Here is a 21,822-nt window from a genome sequence, read left to right on the forward strand (position 1 = left end):
AAAAGTGCCAACAACATTAATAAAGATCCCTAATCCTGTTGCTAATGAGTAGACACAAAGCCAAATAAGACTAGGGATTGCTTCTCTTACATGATTATTAGCACCACCTGGTGGATGTCTTATTAGTGCAGCCTTTTGTGTTTGAGTGTTTTGTTTTGAGGCAATGGGGATTGACTAACTTGCCCAGGGTCACACAGCTAGTAACTGTCTGAGTTGGATTTTGAACTCAAGTCACTCCTGATTTCAGAGTGGATATACTATTCACTATGACACCTCGCTGTTCCTTTGTTTTCTCTTGGAGTTTTTTAACTTATTTTTTTAAAAAATGATTCAACTATAGTTATAATTCAGCTCAAATATTGATTGATTAAATTATTACTACTACTATACATACACATACACATACACACAAACACAGAACCCATAATAGGCAATAATAAGTTTGCAAATCTTAGATAAAAAAAGTTTTCCTGCTCTTTTGGAGCATATAGTCTAAAAGAGAAAAATGACAGATATATATTGCTCTAGAGTACATCAATAAACAAGGATATCATACCAATGGTGCGAGCAAAATATCAGAAGACTGAAAGAAGGGTGAAGGGAAAGAAGAAAAAAAACAGGGAAAACTTCCTGAAGGAGGTTCCTAGTTGCTCAACTTACTTACTCGGCTTACGTTTTTCCACAAGCTTTTCATAAAAACTCTTCCACTCCATATCAGCCACACACAAAGGTATGTGATCCTTGAAATGGCCATCATTCACAAATGTACCACCTGCTTCATCTTCTTGACCTCTGAAATTCTCTTATTTGATCACAATCTGTTAGCATTTCTTTCTGTCTTACTAAATCAAAAACTCTTCTTTTCAACTATTGCATCACCTCAAATCCCTTATCCCCTCAGTTGTCAACTAGGCCATTATTCCTAAACCAACTATACTCTCCTCCTTTTTCTAGACTCCTTGGTGAACCAGGAACATACATATTCCATCTTACAATATCCTCTTCTCTTGAGTCTTTTGTCTCCCTCATAATATATCCTTCCAAATCTCAGTCTTGGATTATACCATCAATTACTATCTTTGTGCCTACATTCATGCTTCTAAATAGAGGTGGAGAAAATCATGCAACCATCCTGACTGGATCCATCAGAAATTTAAGTTATAGAACATCATTTGGATCCTCACGTGTTAGGCAACCTATTTGTATCTCCCTAGTTAACTCACAATCCCACTCCCCTTAGCAGCTCTTCCAAAACTTTTCATCTCTCCTCAAAGTCCTCATTGCTTCCCCTAACCTCACCCAGTTAAAAATCTTGCCCCACATTTTATTCAAAAACTGAGCCATCTTATACTTCAATCTTTCCCTCTCCACTGGCTACGTCTCTATTGCCCGTGTTTCCCCTGTCCTTAAAAGACCTTCATTTGACCCATCTAACCCTTCTAACATCTGCCCTCTTTCCTGCCTTCTATGGCTAAGCTTTTTTTAACTACCATGGGTATTTCTGTTTTCTCTCCTCTCACACTATGCAATTGGGCTTCCAACCTTATCAAGCAAAGCTACTCATTTCAAAGTTATCAGTAATGTCTTAATTGTCAAATCCAATAATCTTTTCTCAATTCTCACCCTTTTTGTCCTTAATGGAACCTTCCAATCACAGTCTTTTCTATGATACCATCTCCTCTCTGAATTTTCAGGAAACCATTCTTTTCTGGTTCTTCTACCTATTTGACCACTCTTTCTCAATCTCTTTTGTTGGATTTTATCTAAATCTTTAGCTATCCCACAGGACTCTGTCCTGGGCTTTTTTCTATTCTCCCTTCATGCTAAATCTTTTGGTGATCTTTTTTGCGCCAGTGGATTCCATTATCATCCCTATGCTCATTCTCACAACTACTTATCCAACTGTAACCTCTCTGCCTGCCTCCAGTCTCACATCTTCAACTGATTATTAGGCATCTAGAGCTAGGTGTCCTGTAGACCAGTAGTTCTCAAAGTGTAGTCCAGAGTCCAGGTCCTAGGGATCTCTGAAAGCCTTCTAACAAATTAAACAAATTCAAATTCGTTTTTATTTCTAATATCATAAATATATTTAAAATTTTATAATATTCATGTGATATATGTTATATTTACATAATATGTATAATATAATGATGATATAATCCTCAATGATTTTAGTAATATGAAGATATTGAGAACAAAAGTTTGAGACCCACTGATGTAGACAGTTCAAATTCAGCATGTCCAAAAGTGAACTCATAATTTTTCCTCTCAAACCCTCCTCCCTCCTAATTTCCTTACTACTCTCCAGGGCACTATCTTCCTGATGCTCTTAGTCTAGAAGCCTGAGTTTAAACTCAGCATGGTTAAGGAACATGCTTTAAGTATAAACTGAGCATACTCTTTGTTGCTAAAGCATGGCACTCCATCTCCCAACTCCTGATATTTTCACTAACTGTTCCCCTATGCCTGGAATGTTCTTCTTTCTCAGCCTTGCTTTCTGGCTTTCCTGGCTATTCTCGATTCCCATAAAAAATCCCATCTTCTAAAAAAGACTTTCCCACTTTCTCTTAATTCTAATACCTTTCCTCAGATGATTCTTTCCAATTATCCTGCATATAGTTGTGAGTTCCTCAAGGTCAAGGATTGATTGTCTTTTGTTTTTCTATGTATCTTCAGCTCATAGCATAATGCCTGGTACATTGTAAATATTTAACAAATATTTATTGACTGATTTCAAGAAGTATTTCATTTGAATTTTTGATGAATAAACATTAAACATCAAAGATGGCTTAGCAGCATCAATTCACGAGCTTTTATTAAGTTCTTTCTATCTGATAAACAGTATTCTCAGCTTACATATAGGAAATACATATGTATGTATGCACACACACAAAAAAAATGTAAGGTAAGTTGAGGAATAGTGTTATCAACTGGAGGGAATCAGGAAAGACTTTATATTAAAAATAGCATTTGGATATGGTTTTGAAGAAAACAAGGGATCTTAAGAAGCAAAGGAAAGGGACATGGGGAATAGCCAGAGAAAAAGCACAGGAGATGAAGTATTATGTTTTAGGAATAGCAAGAAGGATGGTTTGGCTAGCTCATAGCATGCAGGAAAAGAAAGGTAATGTAGAACTCTTCTTAAATTGTTGGCCACAAAATTATGATTTGTTATCAGCAAATGTTTGATTTATGTACCCAGGACTGCATAAAGATTTATCATAAATAAAATAAATATAAAAGTCACAAGTGAAAAAAGTTGAAGAAACTCTATTGTAGAAGCTTGGTTGGGGCTAGGTTGTAAAAGACTTTAAAAAACTAACAGAAAGATTTATGTTTTGATTTTAGAGGTAATAGGGAAATATTGAATTTTATTGAATAGAGAAGAGACAAGGTCAAATCTGTATTTTGGGCAAATCACTTTGAAATAGTAAATGGAGAATGTATGGAGTGGGAAGAGACTTAAGTTAGCTTCCAATTGGAAGAAGTGATACATTCTGAATAGAATAGGAATGAAAATCAGACCTGTGCTTTCTTTGAGTTAGGGAGCTCTCAGATAAGGAAATTTCCCATGTAAATTGGCATCATCACTGAAATTTATAGTAGCAGAGAGTGGCCTAAAGCACTGATAGATAAAGTGACTTTAATCAACAAACATTTATTAAGCATTTGTTTCTTATTAAGCACTGCACTAATTAACAGAGAAGGCACTAGAATGAAGAGAGATTAGGAAAGTCTTTGTGTGTGTGAGAGAGAGACAGAGACTGAGACAGAGACATACAGAAAGAGACAGAGAAATATAAAATAAACCATTTTGAAAAACATGAGATAAATGCAAAGGAAGAAACAATGAAATAAAAGGGAAGGAACCAATCGAAATTAAGTAAATCACTTACTCACTTTTTTCTTTCTTTCTATTTTTATTCCCATCACTTAAACATTGACATAAGTGATATGCATATTTTTATTTACACATTTTAAAATTAATTTTATAATTATAACTTTTTTTGACAGTACATATTCATGGGTAATTTTTTTTACAACATTATACCTTGCATTCACTTCTATTCCGAATTTTCCCTCCTTCCCTCCACCCCCTCCCCTAGATGGCAGGCAGTCCCATACATGTTAAATGTGTTATAGTATATCCTAGATACAGTATATGTGTGCAGAACCGAATTTCTTGTTGCACAGGAAGAATTAGATTCAGAAGGTAAAAATAATCTGGGAAGAAAAACAAAAATGCAAACAGTTTACACTCATTTCCCAGTGTTCCTTCTCTGGGTGTAGCTAATTCTGCCCATCATTGATCAATTGGATCTGAATTAGATTCTCTTTGTTGAAGATATCCACTTCCAAGTGATATGCATATAAAATATCATCTTACCTAAGTTTCCTTCTGTAAAATGAAAGGGTTGGATTAGATGGATGCTGAGGTCTCTTCAAGTTTTAAATATGTAGTCCTATGTGACAGAAGAAATCTAGAATCCTAAATGCAATGAGGAATCTGAGGATGGAAAAATATCTCTCAGACTTCCTAGAGGAATTGATGTAGATGAAGTAACTTGTTTGTAGCTCAATCCTATTAAACTTTTCCATATTTGTCATGTTGTGCAAGAAAAATCAGAGCAAAAGGGGAAAAGTCATGAGAAAGGAAAAGAAAACAAACAAAAAGTGAAAATGTTATGCTTTGATACATATTCAGTCTCCATAGCTCTCTCTCTGAATTCAGATGACATTTTCCATCCCCAGTCTATTGGACATCAAGGTTGATCATCACATTGTAAAGGGCTAGAACTGAGCAATGCACTTGGATAATGAAGCACGTGAGACCAATTGCCAATTGGACAGTTCCCTATTAACTTGTTTGAAGGTTGACCCTCCCCAGCTATTCTGTGCTGACTTGATTGGTGGGACAAAGAGGAAGAAGTGACGTGTGTGGGAGGAGTAGGAGGAGGAAGAGGAAATTGAGACACTGACGCTGAGTCAGTCTCTCCTGACATTTGAGGGAAGAAGGTGTGTGTGAGATTGCTAGACCTAACCCCCGACCTTGAACATAAAAGATCAAGAATAAAGACGTTTAGTGATCCTGACTCCAGCTGATTTCTGGGAAAACAGAGTTCCAGCATTTTGGCATCCAAATGTGGGGCCGGCACCTTACTTCTACTGAAGTCCTCAGGTGACCAGGAGATTAAGTGAATATTCTAATAGAAATAAGGAACTTACCTTGTTAAGGACTAAACCAGCAATCTCTAGTAGCTGAGATGGGGTAGGTGTTAGGTACAGACATTCCCTCTGCCTCAGCTGACCCAGACACAGCCCATGTTCCTGCTTCAGCCTCCCTAGTAGTAATCCTATAGAGGATATAATTAAGATAATTGACGAGAAGAGTTTACTTGTAACCAGCCCACAAATGGATAGTCCCTTAGATTCATTGAATTGCTCATCCCCTTGGTTCTTAAAGGAAGAAAAACTAACTGTAGAAAACTGGAAGCTAGTGGGACTTGAAATGAAAGAATTTTACGCAAAAAATGCAGAGATATTTTATATATACAACGTGATTCAATTAGACTTAAGCTATCATGCAAGTTATAGGAGAAGAAAAAGTTCTAAAACTGAACAGAGGAGGAAGTGTGAGGAACAAAAGATAAAAAATAAGCAAACTCAAGACCTTGACGGAGGGCAAGGGGATTTGAATGAGGAATTAGGGTGTGTTGACTCTGATTATCCTGAAGAAATTTCAACCCCTCCTACAGAGCAGATTATTGATCAGCCCACATCAACTCCACCTTCAGGGACAGAGGGAGGAGGAGTAGTGGGAAGGGGGGTGATATATCAGCACTTCCCCCCCCAGCAATCACCAACCCCTATAACTAGATTACAAAAAGGGCTTATTGAAGCTATCCAAAATGGAAAAAAAATAGATAATGATTTCAAACTTCAAATTTTTCCCATGATTCAACAGCATAATTCTGCAGGCCAAGAAAGTAGAAAATATGCTCCTTTTAATATGGATGTCCTTAAAGGCCTGAAAAAAGCTTGCACTCTCTTTGGGGCTACATCAGATTATGTTAAGATGTTAATACACAATTTGGCTTATGAAGCCTTAACTCCTAGTGACTGGAAAATCATTGCAAAGGTGTGCTTAGAACCTGGACAAAACTTGTTGTGGTTTTCTGAAGATAGTGAGCTCTGTAGAATTCAAGCCCAACAAAATAGTCAAAGTGGAGTTAATACTTCAATCACCTGTGATCTACTAACAGGTGTAGGTTCTTATGCAGATGCTTCAGTACAGATTAATTACTCCATAACAGCATTTGAGCAAATTGTAGAACTTGAAAGCCCTCAGGAGTCATTGGACTCTCTGAGACATGATAAGACTATTGTAGAACTTGAAAGCCCTCAGGAATCATTGGATTCTCTGAGACATGATAAGACTATTGTAGGACTTCTTTTATTGTTGAAAAAATCCCCATCAATCTGTGGGGAAGAGACATTTTACAACAATTAGGGTTAAAAATGAGTACTTTGTTTTTTTAGTCAAGGCTGCTGTTGAAGGCCTGCCAACACTTTCACCTGTTCCTATCCAATGGAAAACTGATACACCAGTGTGGATAGAACAGTGGCCCTTAGGTAGCGATAAAATTCAGGCCTTACTAGACATAGTACAGGAACAACTTGACCAAGGACACTTACAACCTTCTCTAAGTCCTTGGAATTCCCCAGTATTTGTTGTAAAAAAGAAATCTGGAAAATGGAGGATGTTGACTGATTTAAGAAAGGTAAATGAACAGATGGAAACCATGGGAACTCTTCAACCTGGACTTCCATCTCCTACTCAGTTGCCTAGAAAATGGCCTCTGTGGGTTATAGACATTAAGGATTGTTTCTATTCTATCCCTCTAGATAAGGAGGATATGAAAAGATTTGCCTTTTCAGTGCCCAGCATTAACTTAGCTGAGCCTTATAAAAGATATGAATAGACAGTTTTGCCACAGGGAATGGAATGTAACCCATTATAAGTCTTTTGGTCGTCTATCTTTTATCCACGTCGTGGTAGACACCTTTTCAGGATACACATTTGCAATACTAGCAGCAAAAGAGACAGCCCGAGTGGTCACTGAATTCCTTATACAAGCATTTGCAATTATGGGTGTACCACAAGCAATAAAAACAGACAATGGACCTGCATATACGTCTAAACATTTTGCACACTTTTGTGCACAGTATAAGATTTTACATACCACGGGGGCATATCCTTTAATCCTCAAGGGCAAGCAATAGTAGAGAGAAGAAACAGAGATATTAAGACACTCCTCCAAAAACAAAAGAAAGGGGGAGCCACGTGTAATCCTAGAGAACTTCTAAATTTAGTTCTCTATAACATTAATTTTTAAATTTTAAATTTTTGACAAAGATGCACTGGCTTTGGCAGACAGGTTTTATAACCCACTGGAGGAGCAGTGTCCAGTGTGAGCCTGGTGATGTTGAGACCCAGAAAGTGGTGAATGGAAGGGACCAGATAGGTTAACTACTTGGGGGAAAGTGTTTGCTTGTATCTCCACAGATGGAGAAGGAATCAGATGGGTGCCAACGAGCCTTATTAGCCTTGCCCATCAAAGAAAGACGGAGCACTTTCTCCTTGAAACGAAGGAGAAGACCCAAGAAACATTGGGTGGTTCCATTGCTGACTGTGCCCACCACTGAAAGAACCTGGCAGTTATGGCGTTTGACTCATGGACATCAAAAACTGTTGGACTTGAAAAACCCTCAGGAATCATTGCATTCTCTGAGACATGATAAGACTATTGTAGAACTTGAAAGCCCTCAGGAATCATTGGATTCTCTGAGACATCATAAGACTATTGTAGGACTTGAAGGCCCTCAGGAATCATTAGTATGTATAGTGTTCTCTTGATTCTGCTCAATTCACTCAGCATCAGTCATTGGATTAGATTTGACAGTATTTCTGATGTGTCTACCCTTCTAGGATCCACTTCTAAGACCCATCATTCTGGTTTTAGAACCATTTTGGCAAGGCCAAATCAGCCAGTTTTCACAATTTGTTCTCAGGTGAGTTTTCTCTATTCTCTGGAATGAAGACCCAACTATGTGCAAGTTTTGTACAAGGCACTTCCTTTAGCTCTAGAGAGACAAAAGACTAAAACCACAGAATCAGATAGAAGTCTTGCTACCACATTTCCCCCAAAGATACCCCTCTTAGACCCAACTTTTCTTCCTGTTTGGAACGCTGGAGTTTTTCTCATGAGGTTTCCTGTTCCTAATCGCCCTTCCCCTAACTCACTGGTAGAAACACATAAAAACAGAAAGGCTATGGGACCAATTAACAAAGGGTAAATAGGTACTCTCTCTTACTTAAATCTCCACTTCCTCCTCTAACTTGTGGTCACTCTCTCTCTCTCCTAGGGAATGACTTTCTGAATTTAAGTTTCATTATAATTAAAGATGTACACTGTACATGACACAATATTTTCTTCCTCAGAGGCACCAAAGTGTCCTGGAAAAAGTTTTAGAAAGTAATACTATATCCATCCTCAATGCTTTTTAAAAATATACTGGTCCTAGAGCTCAGCCATTGAACTGCATTCTGGATTTGCCAGAATCCTCCTTCCTCTATTCCCCAGATTATAGCCATGAAGACTATCTTCATGTTCCTCTCTGGAAGCAAAATGACTTCCTCAGGAGCTAGATTCTTATAGACATAGGCCCGTTGGACTAACAGGGGAGGAAGGTTTCCAAGTCCTGGACTGGAGATCTCATTCTCTAGCAAAGCTGTCCATCTGTTTAAGAAAAATGCTATTAGCAGAGGGACCTACATGTCATTTTGAATGTATTGTTTCTATCTAACAACTAAAGTCTCTAATGTCCCACCCATTTTAGAAGATCCCATGTGGAATTGCTTAATTTATAATCTTCAACTCTAGACAAAAGGTGATTGTATGACCCTGAGCCATTTGTTCAGTAGCTACCTAATTGATAAGCAACTGCTTTTGTGGGTGGGGGGTGGGGGGGAATCTGCAGCTCCAAAAATCTAAGTCACTTATTCTGACCAAACTTTGATGTCTGCCAAAGGCTCCGCTCAGTCCGCTCTTAATAGACAGAGAGCTCCAGAAATATAGGTTTGCAGGGTCATTATGACCCAAGAAGCAAGACAGCTGGACAGTCTGTTTCAATTTTTACAGAGCTGTAGCCTCTCTGGGGCCCCATTTGAAAGAGACAGAATCTAAATAGTGTTCCTCCAGACCCCCATGAGGGAATGTAGGTTTTCAAAAGTCCTATCATTCTCTTTTTAGAGCATAGGGGTTGCCTGCTTATTGCCAACTGAGCCTGGGATTCTCTGAGTTTCCCCACCATTGTATTTCCCTAAACTTGACTGAGTAGCTTCTTTTTTTCATACCGACCCAGCACTTAGCACAATGCTTGTCTCATAATAGGTCCTTGTTCAGTTGTTGTTTCAGTCCTGTCCATCACTTCATGACCCCATTTGGGGTTTTCTAGACAAAGGTACTGGAGTGGTTTACCATTTCCTTCTCCAGCTCATTTTACAGATGAGAAAACTGAGGCAAACAGGGTTAATCGACTTGTCCAGGATCGCATTGCTAGTAAGAACCTGAGGTCAGGTTTGAACTCAGACATATAGTCTTCCTGACTTAGAACAGGCACTCTATCTACTATACCACCCAGTTACCTTTATATGAATATACTCTAGAGTATGACTTTCCTTTAAGTAATTTCTTTTATGTATAACATCTTTGGGAGAACATCTGCTTGATAGCTTTGCCAACAAATGGAAAAAAAAAAAAAAAAGGCTGTGTAAACTCTATTTAAAGAGATAGCTTCTTTGTCCTATCAAGGATGGTTTCCTCAGATCATTTTCTAATCAAGCAAGCATTTATTAAGCATCTGTTATGTGTCGGCCCCTTGCATGGGGCTGGGGAGTAGAAATGAGATATAACATGTAAACATAATAAGCAAATGCAGGATATGTACAAAACAAAAAAAAAGTGAACTAATCAAAAAAAGAGGTGCACCAGAGCTGAGTTTTGTAAAAAACTGAGGGTTCAAAGAGATGGGGGTGAAAAGGGAGAGCATTTTTTCTAGGCATGAGGAAACTGTCCAAATGAAAAACATGAAAGCTGGGATGTCTTGTTTATGGAATACCAACTAGGCAGGCTGGGCTGGAATATAGAATTCTTGACAGGAAGTGATACAAAATCATCCTGGAGCCAAATTGTTGAAGGACTTTAAACGTTAGATAATTTGCATTTTATCTAAAAGAAAGTAGGAACTTACTGAAGTTTCTTGTACAAGGAAATGAAGTTTCAGGCATGTGCTTTAGAAATATCAATTTGGCAAGTGTGTGGAGAATGAATTGGATTGCTTTTATAACATGATTTTGTGCTATGTATGTATCTTCTGCTTGATAATAATTTTATTTTTTATCTTAAAAAATCCAATTTCTGAGCCATTTATGAAAAAGAAGTTGGAGTAGTTGGAGTAGCTTCATATGTCTCACAGGAGGAGAATGCAGATTTGCTATGAATAGGCTTTTGTGAAAGTCCTTTTTTCATGTCTTTCTCCAGCTTGATAAATACTCTCCTGTTAGATCATCTGGGTTTATCAGATAAGCAATTTGTGTCTGTCTGAAAAAAATCACATTTAAATAATATTTGGCACGAGCTGATGAAATAGGATCTGATTGTGTTGTCCTGTCTGGATTTTTTCTGGTGCCTGCTTTCTATGTGGGTCTACCATTGAGTCTGAGGTATTTGCTCCAAAGCAGAAGTGAATTGAGATGAGAAAGGCTAGATTAAGATCAAGGACACAAGAATTTTCCTGCATACCTAAAATGTCTGTTTTAGGCTTATATCAACCTTTACTGAAAGCCTGAGTGATGTCCATCATTGTTTTTTGGCATCTTATACTTTCAGAATGAAAAATGAGCAGTGAGGGAACAGGGGGTGAAGATAAAAAGAAATTGGCTGAGACTTTCCAATGCTATTAGAAGAGACATCATTAAATCATTAACAATTCCCCACCCAAATTGAAGCCTGTGAATGTTTTTCCACCTCCAAGTCTTTTTTTACTAATGAGGTTTCTGGAATCTGTACTCTTTCCTCACTTTCACTTGCTGAAACCATAGTCATACTTTAAGAGTCAGCTTAACTGCCAAATATTTGTTGGGTTTTTCTTTTATTTATCTATTTTAGTTATTCATTAATTAGTTTGTTTTTGCCAAGTATTCTTTTATCCACCCTCAACCTCCCTCCTCCTAGATTTTATTTTCACTTTATTTGAATTTCTAACCTCCTGTAGAATTTTGATCCCTTTGATGGGCATATCAGAATTCTCCTGGGCAAATGGCCTTAGGCTAGAAGGCCTTTGAGAACTTCGTTTCATTTATTTATTTTTGAGAGGCAGTTGGGGTTAAGTGACTTGCCCAGGGTCACACAACTAGGAAGTGCTAAGTGTCTGAGATCTGATTTGAACTCAGGTCCTCCTGACTTCATCTACTGCGTCACCTAGCTGCCCCTCTTTGAGGACTTTGGAATTCCAAAATTCTCTAGGAAAAAACAGGATACCAATAACAATATCCAAGGAACTTTAGCACTATTATTATTTTCTAATAACTAATATTTATATAAAATTTTGAAGTTGATAAAGTACTTTCACAGAGTTATTTCACAATTGCCTTATTCTCCTTGATCTCTTTGCTCAGTGCAGAGAATGCTGGGTTTACAGTCAAGAAGATTTGAGATCAAATCTAATCTCAGACATTTATTAGTTATGTGACCATAGCCAACTCATTTAACTTATATTTGCCTCAGTTTCCTCAAGCATAAGATGGAGAATTTATAGATTTAGAGCAATTCCAATAGTCTTATGATGAAGAGAGCTATACTAAGGGGATTGAATGTGGATTACAATATAGTATTTTTACCTTTTTGTTGTTATTATTTATTTTTTTTCTTTCTAATTTTTCCTTTTTGAGCTAATTTTTCTTGTGCAATATGATAAATGTGGAAATATGTTTAGAAGAATTGCACATCTTTAACCTATGTTTGGATTATTTTTTCTCTAGGGGAGAAAGGGAGAAAATTTTAGAATACAAGATTTTGCAAGGGTGAATGTTGAAAACTAACTTTGTATGTATTTTGAAAAATAAAAAGCTATTATTTTTTTAAAAAGAAAAAAATTAACAGCACTTATATGATGGTGTTGTGGTCAGAACCAAATGAGATAATATTTGTAAAGTGCTTAGCATCATTCCTAATACTTAGTAGGTACAAAGTAAGAACTTATTCTTCCCCTCCCCCTTTTATTTGACACTCCTGAAGGTTTCTTGAAAAAACAATCTTCTCTGATATACTTATAGAATGATAAAATTATGCATATCCTTTGATCCAGTAGTATCATTACAAGGTCTGTAACCCAAAGAGATAATAAAAAAGGGAAAAGGACCTTTATGCACAAAAAAAATATTTATAAAAGCCCTTTTATGGTGGCAAAGAATTGGAAATTGAGGGGATGCTCAACAAGTAGGGGAGAGCTGAACAAGCTGTGATATATAAATGTAATTATTGTACTATAAGAAATGATGAGCAGGCAGATTTCAGAAAAACCTGGAAAGACTTCCATGAATTGATGCAAAGTGAAATGAATAGAACCAGGAGAACATTGTATATAGTAATAGCATTGTACTACTCCTTTCTACCTCCTAGAGATCCCTCGATAGCCTTATTAAAGAGGCTTGTAGGCACTCTAAGAGGTTATCTAATCAGCACATCTAAAAGAAAACTAACCATTTCTTTCAAATTGTCTCTTCCATCTGATTTCCTTGTTTTTCCTAATGGTATGATCCTTTTTATCAGCCGGATTAAGTCATCTTATTGAAATCATCTTGAACTCATCTGTCTTCTTCATACCCTATATCCAATTAGTCACTGATTCCTGCCAATTCTCTTTCACAATACTTTTCACATTCATTCCTTTTGACTTTTCCTTACTGTTACCACATTAGTTCAGGTCCAAACCTAAACAAATTACAGGCAATGAATACGCAAGATTTTAAATGGCTATAAAATTGTGCTTGGATAACTTTATTCTAGAAATCACTGCAGTGCAATACACTACAATGGATTAAAGCCAAACAGGAAATTGTAAAGAACTGATTTCCAGCATGAAAAGTCAAAGAAGCACATAAACTGAGTAAGAGTACTAAAAATTATGAGGTCTATAAATGGAAATCTAAAGCCAGATCCTAACTTTGTCTTATCAGAATAGAAGTGAGAACAGAACCAGCAACCATGGATTGATATGCAAGAAAATAGGGAATAACTGAGCTCTTCAGAGCAACGGGAACAAAATAGGAAACTTAGGTTTTAGTGTTAGGAGACTATTACTAGAGGCTGGTGGCCAAAGTTATCTTAAGCAAGCCTCTGGGGCCTGTCAGGGCCAAAATGCTGGGTAGAACCATCTCCTGATTAGGAATCATTCATGGAGAAGATGAGATTCCAGCCAGGGCCAAAACCCACCATGGACCACTCTGAGACTGGGACAGAAGCCAGGGATTAAGACAAAAGATGGAGTCTAATATCTGTCATCCTATCTTTACCAACTAGAGCAGAGGTATCCAGACTGCAGAGGAGACAGAATCAAATAAAGCCCACCCAACCATCTAAGAGGACACACGAAGTGTGAAATCCCAAACCAGGAAATGAGGCTGAAAATATAAGTAAACATGATGAGGTCCAATAAGTCAAAAAAATAGAAGGTCATCCAGAATGAATTCACAGACTGAAACCATCTCCAGAACAAGAGGGAAAGCTTTATGTCTCTTAGCAAGCTGGCAAAATTCCTAATGAGCTTGCAGTTAACAAAGGGGGAAAGTGGGACCTTTTATGGAAAAGGGCCCTAAACAAGAAATACTTACTATGCTAATAACGTTAGACAGCAAATCAACTGGTGGTCATGGCCATCCTGTTTATACAAGATAGCCTTGGGAGATGACATTTATAGCTTAACCTCCAAATTATACAAGAAAACTGTGGGTGCTAGTATAGCACAGCTGTCAGTACATAATAATTCTACAGGGAGATTTTGATCTTCATTAGGGCCAAGAATATGATCTTTTGTTGGAATTCATTCATCCTCTCAAACAGAAGAAAAAAAACAAATCAAATGAAATTGAGAGAAGTTCAAGTGGTTAATTCAAAAGACAGTAAACTTACAACAACTATGAGCAGAAGCTCATTTTTTAAAAAGCAAAAAAAAAAAATTTTAAAGATTTGGTCATAAGCACTTACAAACATAGCTGAAGAAGCTAAGAGGAAAAAAAACGAAATTAGAAATTAAATGAGAGTTTCAGTAGATTTGTGATGAAAAGAACCATCTGCATCCAGAGAGAAGACTATGGGGACTGACATAGTATTTTCACTTTTTTTATTGTTTTATTGTTTGTTTGTTTGTTTGTTTGCTTACTTGGTTTTTATTTTCTTATTCATCTGCTTTTTCTTATGCAGCATGATAAATGTGGAAATATGTTAAAAAAAAAAAAGATAAATAGGAGTGTAGGAGGAAAAAAATTGAAAGGGAAATAAGTAATTTAGTATAAAAAAGGATAAACTCTAACCTATGTAGTAGAATCCATTAAAATAGAATAGAGGAGGGGCAGCTAGGTGGTGCAGTGGATAGAGCACCAGCCCTGAATTCAGGAGGACCTGAGTTCAAATCTGGTCTCAGACACTTAACCTTTCCTAGCTGTGTGACCCTGGGCAAGTCACTTAACCCCAATTGCCTCAGGGGAAAAAATAGAATGGAGCAAACAGGTTTCCAATGATTTCCTAAAACAACAAGGTATGTTAGAAGAAAGACAAAGATTAAAACACTACAAGTTAACTTCATTTTTCTGGATTGGAATTTGTGCTTGGGTCAAACTCTTCTTCCTCCTATTTTCTTGAATGGGGTAGGTGGTCCTACTTGGTCCTGGAAGGAAGGAGTAGACTAGCCCCCATCCTCTTCAGGAATTCCTTAGTTTGGATTCAGTCTCCAGATGAATCAACTTGGTTTTTGGCCTCAAGTTTTCCTCAGTCTCCTTCTCCTAGCTTTATCCTGAACTCAGAAAAGGCTGAATACTACTCCCTGTTGGGTCCCTGACAAGCATCAATTAGTTGTTGATCATGCTGGTAGCAAGCACCCACAAGACCTTAGATGCTTCCCAGGAGTTGTTGATCTGTCAGTGCTTCTATTATGGCCTAACTGCTAATCATACAGAGTGCTCCTATTCTTTCAGGGCCCTAGGGTATCCCTGTTTCCTGTGGGATGTCTAAGTAGGGCTAAATGGGCCCTGAACTGGATTCTACTTTGTTTCTAGATCTTGTAGGTCCAGACTGCTTGCATAATATCTCCTATTAGTGTGGTTCATTTCTGCTCAGAACCCCCTTAGATTTCTAGCAGTTTTCTTGTGGAGCTAGATGGGAGAGCCTATAGTTCTTCTTTCTTTCCTCCCTCCTTCCTCCCTCCTCCCTCCCCCCCTCTCCTTCCTTCCTTCCTTCCTTCCTTCCTTCATTCCTTCCTTCCTTCCTTCCTTCCTTCCTTCCTTCCTTCCTTCCTTCCTTCCTTCCTTCCTTCCTTCCTTTTTCCAAATACATGTAAAGATAATTTTCAACATTCATTTCTGTAAAACTTTGTGTTCTAAAATTTTCTCCTTCCCTCCCTTCCCTTCCTTCCTTCCCCTATCCCTAAAACAGCAAGTGATCTAATATAGCTTAAATATATGCAATGCTTTTAAACATATTTCCATATTTGTCATGTTGGGCAAGAAAAATCAGACCAAAAGGGAAAAAAAAACACAAGAAAGAAAGAAACAAAAAGATGAAAATATTATACTTTGATCCACATTCAGTCTCCATAGTCCTTTCTCTGGATGTGACTAACATTTTCCATCCCAAGTTATTAGAATTTATAGCCATTTTTCTTAATTTTTGTCATGAATGTTTCTTCTGGTACAATTTTAGCGCTTTCTGGGATTTTTGTAGGGGATCTGTGTTTCTCAAGGTTCAAACATATCACCATCTTAGGTCAGAATGGACATTATACTTCCAGATATAATTGTTCCATACCTATTGGAACAAATGGGGAAAATGAAAATAGAAAAAAATCTACCAATTATCTCCTGAAAGAAATCTCAAACTTAAAACATCAAAGAAAATCTCAAACTTAAAACAAAACCCTAACTAAAATTCAGAGCTTTTAAATCAAAGAACAAATACATTGAAAATAGTCAAATAGAATTCAGGTATCAAAGAATTATTCTTGGAATTACATAAGACTTGGGAGTAACCATTACAGAGAAGAAAAAATCTTGTAATACAATATTGCAAAATTAAAAAAAAAACAAAGATATAACCAATAACAACATTTTGCAAGACTGAATAATCATGGGGGAAGGGGAAGAGAGGTAAACTTTCAGTAGAACAGAACATTCTGATGAAAAGATCAGAACTGAGCAGGAACTTTGAATTACAAACACAAGTCAAGATAAATTAAAAAGAAGTGAACGATGTGTTTATATTTTAATGGAGGAAAAAGAGACAAGTATGTCCCACTAATATTCTAATGTTTTCAAACGTAAAGGAGAGAATTAAATAAGACAAATACACGACATAGGTGAGGTTTTGTTCTGTTTTGTTGGTTTTAAGAGAGGAAAAAAAAAGAAAGGAAAAAGGAATACACAAAAGAAGGGGGAGGGGAAAAACAGAGAAAAAAGAGTTGAGAACTGGCATCTTACAATCTCAGTCATCTAAACCAGAAAAAGGAAGGTTGAACACACATACAGAGAAAGAGAGAGAAAGGGAGAGAGAGAAAGAAAGAGAGAAAGAGAGAGAGAGAGAGAGAGAGAGAGAGAGGCAGAGAGAGAGAGAGAGAGAGAGAGAGAGAGAGAGAGAGAGAGAGAGAGAGAGAGAGAGAGAGAGAGAGAGAGAGTGGTAGAGAGAGAGAGGAGAGAGAGAGAGAGAGAGAGAGAGAGAGAGAGAGAGAGAAAGAGAAAGAGAGAGAGAGGCAGAGAGAGAGAGAGAGAGAGAGAGAGAGAGAGAGAGAGAGAGAGAGAGAGAGAGAGAGAGAGAGAGAGAGAGAGAGGCAGAGAGAGAGAGGAGAGAGAGAGAGAGAGAGAGAGAGAGGCAGAGAGAGAGAGAGGAGAGAGAGAGGAGAGAGAGAGAGAGAGAGAGAGAGAGAGAGAGAGAGAGAGAGAGAGAGAGAGGAGAGAGAAGGAGAGAGAGAAAGAGAAAGAGAGAGAGAAAGAGAGAGAGAAAGAGAGAGAGAGGTAGTAGTAGTAGTAGTAGTAGTAGTAGTAGTAGTAGTAGTAGTAGTAGAATAAAAAATACATTCATTTCAACAAAGAAACAGGGACAGAGAAAGGAGAAAAAGGAAGACTGAAAGAGTGTGAAGTTGGGAAGGGAATGGTCCCAAGCACATAACAAACTTCAGCTTTGAGGGTTTTATTATAAAAGGTATAATTAAAAGACAAAGAAAATATAAGCACAAAAGATCAAGCTCTAGGCTTGGTGAAAAAAGAGAAACAAGAATGGGAGTAAATCACTTCAGTTACAGGGGCATAGAGAGATGTGCAAATCTTATGTAGACAATGAGACATTAGAGAGTTGCTGGCAGGGAAGAATAAATACTTCTACAATCTCACTTCTCTTTTCTCTTTAGTAATCCCACCTAGGACTTCATTCACTAGGAGATGTTCTAGCAGCAAATGAACTAGTTTGATCCCTTGAGGAAAGTGGGAATTTTCAGTTCCTTGAAATTTAAATAAGCTTAATCTATACATAAACTGGAGTTAGAAGTCTTGCCTTAGCCATTGATGTTCTCTGAGAGAATATTTTCCAATTGCAACTGTTTGCTTGTTCTGTTTAGAATGGAAGTAACATTTATTTTTGCTCAAAAAAATTTTATTTTTCCAAATCCATGTAAAGATAGTTTTTAAAATTCATTTTTTCCAATGACATAAAGGTCATCCATATTTACTATAAATTATCCCTTAAGGAAGTAACAAATTGGGAAAATATTTTTACAGTTAAAGGTTCTGACAAAGGTCTCATTTCCAAAATATATAGAGAACTGACCCTAATTTATAAGAAATCAAACCATTCTCCAATTGATAAATGGTCAAAGGATATGAACAGACAATTCTCAGATGATGAAATTGAAATTATATCCACTCACATGAAAGAGTGTTCCAAATCACTACTGATCAGAGAAATGCAAGTTAAGACAACTCTGAGATACCACTACACACCTGTCAGATTGGCTAAGATGACAGGAACAAATAATGATGAATGTTGGAGGGGATGTGGGAAAACTGGGACACTAATACATTGTTGGTGGAGTTGTGAAAGAATCCAGCCATTCTGGACAGCAATTTGGAACTATGCCCAAAAAGTTATCAAACTGCGCATACCCTTTGACCCAGCATTGCTGCTATTGGGCTTATATCCCAAAGAAATACTGAGGAGGGGAAAGGGACCTGTATGTGCCAAAATGTTTGTGGCAGCTTTTTTCATATTGGCTAGAAACTGGAAGTTGAATGGATGTCCATCAATTGGAGAATGGTTGGGTAAATTATGGTATATGAAGGTTATGGAATATTATTGCTCTGTAAGAAATGACCAGCAGGAGGAATACAGAGAGGCTTGGAGAGACTTACATCAACTGATGTTGAGTGAAATGAATAGAACCAGAAGATCTCTATACACTTCAATGTTGTATGAAGATGTATTCTGATGGAAGTGGAAATCTTCAACATAAAGAAGATCCAACTCACTTCCAGCTGATCAATGATGGACAGAAATAACTACACCCAGAGATGGAACACTGGGAAGTGAATGTAAATTGTTAGCACTACTGTCTATCTACCCAGGTTACTTACACCTTCGGAATCTAATACTTAATATGCAACAAGAAAATGGGATTTGCACACATATATTGTATCTAGGTTATACTGTAACACATGTAAAATGTATGGGATTGCCTGTCATCTAGGGGAGGGAGTAGAGGGAGGGAGGGGAAAATTTGGAAAAATGAATACAAGAGATAATGTTACAAAAAAATTACTCATGCATATATACTGTCAAAAAAATTTATAAATAAAAATTAAAAAAAAATTATCCCTTAGGGACAAGAATCTTTTGTAGGAAGCACACAAAAACTTTGCACAGAGAAGCCACACTTCCACAAAATAATTAGATTAAGTAGACTTGAGTTTTGTTTCTGCATCTATCACTTTGTGAATAAAGACACCATCTTCAGGATGTTCAGTGTTATCCATTCCATACATATATGATGATGCTATTGTAAGTGTGGTCCCATCATTACTAAAGGCAAGTGATATTATGCTAAGAGTTACAGTGGAATAGGCACAATCATTCCTTGTTGAATGGATCTCAATTATTAACAAATCCATGAGCTCCACCTGTAGCAAATGAAAGGAAATGGCATTGACAGGATAAATCTGCTTAATATTATTTTCTTTTAGTCTGTGATATTTGAATGCACATTTCTTCTTCTGTACCTCAGGACTTGCGTCCAAATAGTGAACTGCCATTTGGCCTTCAATAGAACTTAACATATAGCCCTGCTTCTTTGGAAATGCTCCTATGCAATAAGTCTGGTGTTTTAGACTATAATGCACATAGCCCTTATTCCTTAAATCCCATACCAACACTTTCCATCCAGCTATCCCTGCAATTAATCTGTCACCAGTTGCAGAGAATATGTAAATCTTTTCTGACTGGGAAAAGGTAACTGCATTACAAGGTGTTCTGGGATCAATTTAAGTGTTTGATCCCAAATTCCAGTAACCATAACATTCACTTCTGGACAATATTCAAAATATCTAATAGGTGCATCATGGGTTTCAACAAGACTTTCTTGATTAGTATTTAAGTCATGCATTTTCAACTTATGATCTAATCCCCCACTCCAAGGATGTGTGGGATCATAGAAAACACAGTTGAAAATGGCATCAATGTGTTGCATGGCACCTGCAGCAAGCTCCTGATTATATGAAACAATTAGCTCAGTGCATGCTGAAGAAAGCTGCCCAGGAGAGTATGGAAAGCACCAAGTCCAGCATTCCCTGGTTGTTGGCCAGTAGAAGTTGTGTTATCAGTATCAGAAGACTTATCACATTCAAACCAAGGAGTAGCTAATGGAGTTGCTGGCTGGTAAGGGAAGGAATTTCTCCTGATGGAACTAGGGACTATCACATCACAAATTTGAACTTTCTGTATGATTTTTGATTCAATTTTTTTTTTTAGTTTTGCTGAATCACACTGGAATCAGAGACATGAGAAAAAAAGAATTAGAGTGGAAATGAAGAAAAGGCTTAGGAACTCTTAACAATGATAAAAAAAAAAAATGCCAGGTATTATCCTGGGAAGAAGGTAATTTTCTCCACTAAGGGAGCAGAAATAATGTGAGTTGGTGTTCACCACCAATAAAATGGGTGGGTTGTAGCAGAGGTTCAAATGGAACCCTGATGAATCACAAGAGCAATTTGATATCATGGAGTCAACGCAGAGACTCTTTCTACTTCTGAATTTCATAGGCTTGGGAACTCTCTGAGGATTTATTATTTCAAAGCCAGCTAAATTCTTAAGAGAATCCAGAAGGGTACCACCCTTTGTCCCTTTTTAGGTGCCTGAGATGGGAACTTATTTGCAACTGGATCCAAAAAGATGAATGGCTAAAGCTGTTGACTCCCCAGCAGGGATCTGACATTGTAATATTCCTAGAAGAAATGGGTTTGTTAGACTGAATTTATGCATCACTAGTCCACGTCTCACTTCCCCCTACCTCCATGTCCTGTCACACCTTCTGAACAGCCTGCTTGGGGAGCTGTTAATAAAGATCCTGCCTTGTGAATAATTTCAGATTTCAGCTGTGTCATTCCTTCCATATGACTATATAGACATAGGATGATCAGCTAGTGAGATTTGAGTAGGAGGCTGGGATAGCTGTGGTTTGGGGCTGGGATCTTGCCAGGTGGGCAAAGAGCAATAACACTTCCTAAAGGGAAGCTTTGGAGGTGCTTGCTGAAGCATGGAGTGGACAAGAAAGCAACTGACAGCCAATAAGGATGCTAATAGAAGTGTACAGGAAATTTCATCACAGAGAAAGAGCCTTTTAGGATAGCCTGAAGTTTGCCCTGAACCTGTCCAATTTGGATCCTCCAGGGGAGGTAATAGAAGGCATACTATGGAGGGGAGGGATAAGACTCTTTGTGACCCCTTGAGCCACTAGAAGGGTCAGCCATTTCCTTCTCCAGTTCATTTTAAAGATGAAGAAATTGAGGTAAACAGGAATTGCCCAGGATCACACTGCTAGTAAGTGTCTAGATCAGATTTGAACTCAGTTATTCCTGACTCTGGACCCACAGCTGAACCACCTAGTTACCCTTGAACGTTACAGTGGGTAGGGCCAAATGGAAATTTTTGGAGTTGCCAAAATCATCTCATGTAATTAACACCAAACAATATTAGGTATATATGTGTGAAAGACAGTTCTTCTCTAGAGAGAAAGATGACGGTACCTGGAATTGTTCTATCCCTTTATAACTATGGTGTAAAACTTAAATAGAAATGGATCTTCACAAGCCAAACATTGACTTACCAAACAACAAATAAACATCTGTTGTGATAAGAAAATTTTAGGCTCAATTTTATTACTGCCACTTACTTAAGATGAACAGGTTACTTAGCTAGCTAAAGTCTGAAAAATAAAGTTGAGATCTGGAAT

At 37.5% G+C, this 21,822-nt stretch overlaps 1 pseudogene; it reads right to left on the bottom strand.

Annotated features, from left to right (window-relative positions):
• Nucleotides 1-19,270: 19,270 nt before the first annotated feature.
• Nucleotides 19,271-20,061, bottom strand: LOC141550687 (mitotic checkpoint protein BUB3 pseudogene; annotated as a pseudogene).
• Nucleotides 20,062-21,822: the final 1,761 nt, after the last annotated feature.

This window comes from Sminthopsis crassicaudata, chromosome 1, assembly GCF_048593235.1.
Source record: "Sminthopsis crassicaudata isolate SCR6 chromosome 1, ASM4859323v1, whole genome shotgun sequence".
Classification (NCBI taxonomy): Eukaryota; Metazoa; Chordata; class Mammalia; order Dasyuromorphia; family Dasyuridae; genus Sminthopsis; species Sminthopsis crassicaudata.